Raw genomic sequence first — 7681 nt, 5'->3', positions numbered from 1 at the left:
CTTAGAAAAAAAAGAACTGTTCTTTCTATAATGGCTTTGCCCACTTAAAAATGTGGCTCTTAAGGGTTCATGAAATGACTGAATATGAGGATACATGTCTTGTAAAAAGCAAACACGCCTCATATACTGCCAAAAATAGTGTTAGTTTCATTAATGTGAATTTTCCAGCATTCAGTAGTTGTAATGTTAGAAACAATTGCTGGTCAAGTTCAACTTGTTGCTATTGTTTTTAATTTGCACAGGAGTAGTACCAGAAATTAGTGTCACTGCTTGTATCTAGCTGAATTTTGAACAACAGAACATTAGTTTTTATGTTGGTGCCACCAACTGTAAATGACATAAGTTAGTAATTACAAAACGCAGTAATTAGACTGTTGCAACCATCTAAAACCTTAGGCTTCCAGTCTGTGCTGTTAGTGTTAAGATGTAAAGTGCAATCCTAAGCTAACATTATCTGTGCAAGCACCATAGAAACATTTGCATATCTGCATAGATCTTACAACTGTACTCTTTACCTCCTTGTGATAAAGCTTTGTCTACCTGCAAACACAGTCAAAGGCTACAGCTGCAAACCAAAGCCAACTCTAACCATGGCCAAGAGCTCAAGGACAGAAGCAGCCACATGCTTTGGTCAGCCTTCTGTAACTTCAATTAATACAAAGGAACCTTTTCCATGAACTACCTGCTGTTTTCTGACGACCTCTGGGATCTTTTCATTTAGCCCTAAACAAAGAATTAAATATGACAAAAACCACAACTAAAAAGCTAATTCAGTCACAGAGTAATCTTCTGAGACCAAAAGTCCATCTAGATGCAATGAAGATTTGCTTTCACTAAAGACAGAGGTGAGGACAAAATCCACAGTGGAAGTTATGATATGCTAGAAAGCAACAAATGTGGATCACTGACCAAAAGGATGATGTACTTGATGCAAATGCAGATTGCATATTGTTATATATATATAGTACACTGTGCTTTTGTTTTCCCAATCCAGTCACTTATTTTTGGTGGTGAATACATGTTGTTAGATGTCTTGTATGGTCTGAACCTTTGTTGTGTACTATTTTTATAGACTTAAGTTATAACGAAAAAAAAATAGGAACCAAACATTAAAGGTCTAGTAAAGCCAAAAATTAATTTCATATTGATTTTAAAGGGATCTAGCTGAGTTTTTACACTGAAAGCAAAGATTATAGCAATTGTAGTCCATGGTATTTATTTTCAGTCAAACCAAAGTTACATATAATTCTGCCTCTGCTTATACGGGATATTAACACTAACAATACTCTCCCTTTCAAAGACTTGCACAGGCCAAATTGTTGGAATGCTGGTTTTCTTGACATCTCCAAACCCCAAAACTATGATGATGCATTATGGTGTATTGGAAATAACATAGTCAGATATTTGCTTAAAACCTAGAAACTTTACATGTTGCTTTTCATGTGCTGTGCCAAGTCTTGAGAATACTTTTTCCCCCAACCAAGGGACCTCATAACCTGATTATGGTTATTGCTTTACAAACAGTTTTGACAGAAGGTGGCTGCTAGAGCTTAACATATGTGCCAGTTCCATGTTATGGAGCTGGTTCTTGCAAACTAAGCTCATCATTTATTCTTTGCTGAAGTCAGCAAATAGAGTTAGAGAGACACCCAGTCATCTATCACACCAAATAAAAGAACATAACGGCTTTCAAAAGGGTTTTCCCACTTACCCAAATGGCTTTCTGAAAGCTTCTACCTCTGCAAAAAGAAAAAAAAAGAAAAAGACAAAAAAGACAAAAAAGAAAAAAATTAGAACAATTATGGCAGATTGCATGAAATGTGAGAACGTCGCAGTAACTGCTACTTTTCATTATGTTGTCTTTGGGTCATGATGAACGAACGGGAAGTTTACCACGCGGTATCCAGAGAAGGATGGGTATTGTGAAAGATGCGTTTCAGTCACCTAGGATCGTGTCAGGATTATCTGAAGGGAAAATGGGTCTTTCATGTGCATGTTCAAAGGTTTTGATGGACTGAAAGTAACTGTGAGAGCTCTACCATCAGAAGGGTGGCCTAAGACTACAATGCTAAAGTATGCATACCTCAGTTACAAAACTTTTGAAAGGAAGTCTCAGCCACAGAATGCATATACCTGTAGAGTTTTGCATGGGTTTTATATGAATACAATAAAAAAATATAGCTGCTTGCACATTATACCAGAAAAACCTCCAAAACTGCAATTGCTTTGAAAATAGATTTTAGGTTTTTTGGAGTTTTCTGAAATGCTTGGTCTGTATTTTGATAATTGTGCATATTATGTAAAAATGTTGGTGGACCCATAAATGACCAGACTTTTTCTAAGAAAAATGTTGCTTTAATGCATTTCATGAATTTTTACTTATATCATTGCTTGTTAGTAATAGCAAATCTGCTTTTCTGCATCTGCTTTGCGTAGCTATTGTAAGGCTTTGAACTAATGTATGTATTTATTGCTTGAACTTCTGTGCATACCTTATAAAGCATAATGTCTGACAATTTAAATGGCTCATGTATTCTTGCTTCTATCCAACTGATTACGGGGACTATGATCTTTTGTATACAACAAATTTTAACTGTAGCACAAACATCTGTTTATGTATTGGTGGAATATACCTGTTTTATTTATCTTTTTTGAGGTAAACTAATTTTGATACTTTTCATTACTGTGTACTATGTTCATACTTTGAATTCTCTGATGTTAGAAGTCATGGTTGAGAATTGTAAGAGGTGTTATTTGTTCTGTATTCATGGCTTTCACTGCTGAATAAAATAAAAGACCAAACCTAGGATTTGAAAGAAAACTGTCTACCTCTAACACCAGGGAGTTATCAGATTTTATTTTACATAGTTTTAGTCTACAAAGACACAATTGCTTAAACCTAGGGGGGCTTAAGGCTTATATTCTATGTGGTCAAATTCATGGCCGCAGTAGCGCTGTTTGAAAATCAATTAAAAATGTATGTGAACGTTACAAGTATTTGGTAGAATTACCGCTAACTAGGTTTTCTTTAGGCAACTCAGATATGGAGCGAATGTCATCAGCATTCTGTGCCTACAGCTGCTTAACTTCATAAGAATGCATTTCTTTCTGATTAGGCAATGGAAGAATAGTCAGCGAGAAATAGAGCTACAGAAGTACACTTAAAATAAACCATCCTGGACTTTAATGTCCCTGGGTAGACTCAGTCACAAAATCCATTAGGTTATTGCATAGTTTTCAAATTGGACATTCACATTTTAGAGAATTTGTGAGACTTCATACGAAACATGCCAATATTAGCAGGCATTTGAACAACGGCTTTATTCATGCCATAAAGCTATTGAAAGGAACATGGCTGACCCTTTTTAATTTCACCAATTCAGGTTGCAATGAAAGGTTGTTGTTTTTGGGGGGTGTTTTTTTGTGGGGTTTTTTTTGTGTTTTTTTTTTTTTGTTTTTTTTTTCGGTCCATGAACACTTGGCAGATTTAACCTAACAACAACAAAAAAGAAGGATGTACATTTTCCTATAGAATTAATGTATGAACAGTGTGTCACTGCTCTTGGATGTAAAAATGTATATGAAATCATTTCATTCACTTGATTACATTTCTGAAGTATAAATAAAAATCTAATTCGTTTTGACCTATTTATAACCCCTAGGATTTTATTTTTTCAGAGACACCATTCTTCACTACCAGAGCCAACTCATATATTTGTGTACACATGTCCCACATTTGTTTAAATCATTTTCTTAGGAGTTGTGGATTCATAAACCAATACTCCCATTAAGTCAATAAAAGTAGGGGCTGCTTGTCAAATACTTTCCATTAAAACAGGGGTGGGGAGCCTTTTTTCTGCCAAGGGCCATTTGGATATTTATAGCATCATTCATGGGCCATCCAACATGATCAACTTAAAAAAAATTAGCCTGCTATATTTGGTCAAACATTTAATTAACGCACCCCTAATGCCTTGGCAGGGCCAGACCAAATGATCGTGCTGGCTTTATACGGGCCCATGGGCTGGGCGTTCCCCACCCCTTCATTAGAAACTATTTTCAGGTTCAAAATTGGCATCTCACATAATCATCTCATGTTTTCATGCTTTTATCCTAATAGAAATTGACATCATAAATCTGATCCTAAAAAAAAATAAAACACACACAAGGGAATACATGATTCCTCTAACTTTATGACTTTTACCTTTTTTTTTTTTTTTTTTTTTTTTTGCCTCCAAATATCAGTTACACCTATGGCATTCTGCTATGGTTTAGGAGGATGTATAGGGAACAGGGATAGGTAAATAGCTGAGTTAATGCTTCTTTGCCTATACCAACCAATCCTGGACTGTTATTAGTACCCAAAACAGGCCAGATGTGGCCTCTGCAGAAGGAAACTTTGCCTTTTTAACTTCAATATTCATTCCCAAATTTGTCATGATTAGAAATAAAAGGAAAATGAATATGTTGAGGAGATTTTTATTCTATGCATAGTTTAAAGTTTTATGTCACGCTAGTGAAAAACTACCTTGATTAAAAAGGTTTCCACAGAATAATAAATTATTTTAAAAGAAACATGAGCATGGAATTAATTTTCTTGGACCTTAGATTCATTTTTCACTATTAATTAGTTGAAAGTAAATGAATGCGAACTGATCCCCGCCCAGTGTATTTATTTTGTTAACTTATCAAAGGCTGTATAACAAGATGTTAATCCAATCCTCTCAGACTCTATGGTCTAATATAGGAAGAATAATTTAGAGATTAAAACTAACAATGTAAGAAATTTGGCAAATGTTTTGTACTTACACCTACGGTCAAACTTATGTCACTCTGTAGTTTAAAGTACTGTGTTGCTCAGATTTATTGTGTTGGGTCAATGAAGGTTTCAACTGCTTTGTAAAAAGCTGGTTACTAAATTATTTTAAATTAAAAAAATTAAAACCAAGATGGCGACTTAAAATTTAACTAGCTAGAATAAAAATACAGATGGAAAAATCACATTCTAACCGTTTCTTTAGGCAGGAGTAATGAAAGCTAAGTATGCAACTCTACTGTTGCAAATATTTCACAAAATGAGATTCAGACAACTTCTATCATTTAAATGCTGATGAAGGAAAAGAACGTAAACTATATCTTTTCACTATTAATAAGTTTTTGAATTGCATACAAATCAGTTTTTAAATTGCATACAAAACTTTTAAACGGCAAAGTATAAGATTACTGCATGAGAATGTGTAACTTGAGAAAACAGTGTGGCTTCACCCATCATTTGACACATTATTTCCTCTACTAGCTCTTCCTCTGTGTTCAGTCACCATCACACAGACTAAAAGGAGCCATGTGATACCCGAATAACTGGAAAGATGAGTAGTTGTAAGTAAAAAGTTTACAGTTTTCTGGGGAATTTGAATCTTACATGTGAGAGGATTTAGAGATAAGAAAAGCAGTTAAAGTAGGGTCCATGGGAAAGGAATGCGTACCTGAAGGGGCGGAGCCAGCTCCAAAGCAACAGAATGTTTCTCTCACAGAGAGCAGCAGAATGTTACAAGAGAAGGTGTGTGTGTGTGTGTGTGTGTGTGTGTGTGCGCGTGCGTGTGTGTGTGTGTGTGTGTGTGTGTGTGTGTGTGTGTGTGTGTGGCAGGGCGGGCAGCAGCGCCAGGTAGGCTTTCAAACTTTGAAACTGATACCAGGTAGAGAAGGGGGAAATCAGTCAATTAGGAAAAAAACATGAGGGGACATAAAATGAGGAAGGATCCAATTAGAAAGTAGCAGGTACAGACCAAGAAGCTGCCAGCATTTATAAACTCTTAGACAAAGAGACTTCACTGGTTACCCATTTTGGGACCCTTCCCCAGGGGTGGGGTTTGTATGGGCTTGCAATAAATTTCCAAGCTTTTGCTTAAAATCTTCTAGTCCATGATTTTTATTCTTCAAACTTCATAGAACAAGAACCCGGAATAAGAACTCCACTTTGCCATTCGGGTAACACATTGATTCTAATGTATTACTTCAGCCAATACATGTGTGTTTGTACATGAAGCTTACAAAACACACATATATTTAGGGTTTAAAGGTACCTTTAAACCCTAAATATATATTGTTGATTTAACAATCTGCTGTGAAGGTTTACTTGATGGCCTTTGAAATAAACATCAGCCAATCAATTTCCTAAAGTTGCAGCTGATCTTATCTTTTAAATTCATGGTTCTTCTGTTTCCACTTCTCCTGTGGAAAATACAGACATCTACATATCAAAAATGATCATCTCTCCCTTCATATTTGAGGATCATTGAGATGAAAAGTTTTGACAATAAACACATGCAGAGGTGAGAGAAGATGAGTAAAAAGTAGGAAAAAAAGAAGAGGTGTTATTAAAGAAAATGTGTGGCTATGACCAGACATGAATGTATTTTTTTTCAACTCTTCATGTCATTATTATAATACTGAAGAGGTAATGCTTATAATACTGAAAAGGTAAAGTCAATTATCTATATGAGTATAATACTGAAGAGGTAAACTCAACTATATGATTCTCTTCTCAATCACTTTCAGTGTAGATCCCCCTTGTGTTCAATAACAAGTTGCTATTGCCCCGGGGAGATGGTGCAGAGCAGGTTCCCATAGCACCATTCAGGGATGTTGATACCAGGCAAAGCCCCTAAGCCACTCTCTTCATCCCTTGAGAGGCAGCCCAAAGCCCTTGGGGCATTGGACATGCAGAGGGGAACACCTGACTGACCTGCCCTGCTTAATTCTCCTTTAAATGTATTTATATAGTTTCTCCTTTAAATCTATTTAAATGATATTATAGCAAATGCAACATTTAAAATTTACCAATTCTCTTTGACAAAAAAAAAATTTACAAGTCTCAGGGGAAACTTATAAAATTTTAAAATGACATTTCTCCTAGTATAGACTTATTATGATCATGTATTCATTCACCTATCTTCCATTAGCCAAACAATTAAGCTTTTCAGCAAAAAAAACTTAGAAAAATTTGAGTGAGCACCAAGCTGAGAGTCCTTGTAATTAAACTCTACACCAACATTTACGTGTTTTATTTAGTGCCTTTCTTAGAGGAGAGAGCTTTAGACAGCTAATCTACAAGAAACCAAATCAACAGAACCTCAATAGAAACATTTCATCTGGAGATAATAGACTTAGATATTAAAAGTCTTGACATAACATCAAAAGCTTGCAACCAATGCCACACATTTATTTACAGTTTTGGCCTCTTTGGTTATAGAGATTAGGCCAAAGTTAATAAAAAAGAATAAGATTTCAAAAAATTAAACAAATGCATCAAATTAATTTCCCATTAGCCATGATAAGTGGTGTGAGATTTATAAAATAATCCAACATTTTGGTTGTCTCCAGTCTCTGACTCCTGATTCTCACATACAGTCTCCTTATATGGCACATTGGAATGTTGATTTAATACTCATTATGATGCATAATCAGTTATGCCTGTTATTTGATGGTATTTATTCCACATTTAATTTTCTCACCATCTTAGAAATAATTTTATAGTAGCCTCCATCACAAAATGGAAAAATGTCATTAATTTTCTTCTCTGCATAAATTTAAACCTGTTATTGAATAATGTGTGCATTAGTAGTTGTCATTTTGCTAAAGGAGCAGTCTTAGGCAGATAACCATCACTATCCTAATTTTCCAA

The 7681-nt window shown here is 35.2% G+C and overlaps 1 protein-coding gene across 2 annotated transcripts in view; it reads left to right on the top strand.

Moving 5' to 3' along the window:
- The window catches only part of FOXP2 (forkhead box P2), a 709145-nt gene extending 705737 nt beyond the window's left edge, over positions 1-3408 (top strand). For both annotated transcript variants that reach the window (XM_079786232.1, XM_079786231.1), the window contains one exon: positions 1-3408. This exon is cut by the window's left edge and continues 392 nt beyond it. The gene's annotated coding sequence lies outside the window, so the exon portion shown is untranslated.
- The last annotated feature ends 4273 nt before the right edge of the window (positions 3409-7681 follow it).

This window comes from Cnephaeus nilssonii, assembly GCF_951640355.1.
Source record: "Cnephaeus nilssonii genome assembly, chromosome: 12".
Lineage (NCBI taxonomy): Eukaryota > Metazoa > Chordata > Mammalia > Chiroptera > Vespertilionidae > Cnephaeus > Cnephaeus nilssonii.
This window is presented reverse-complemented; position numbering and strand designations above follow the sequence as displayed.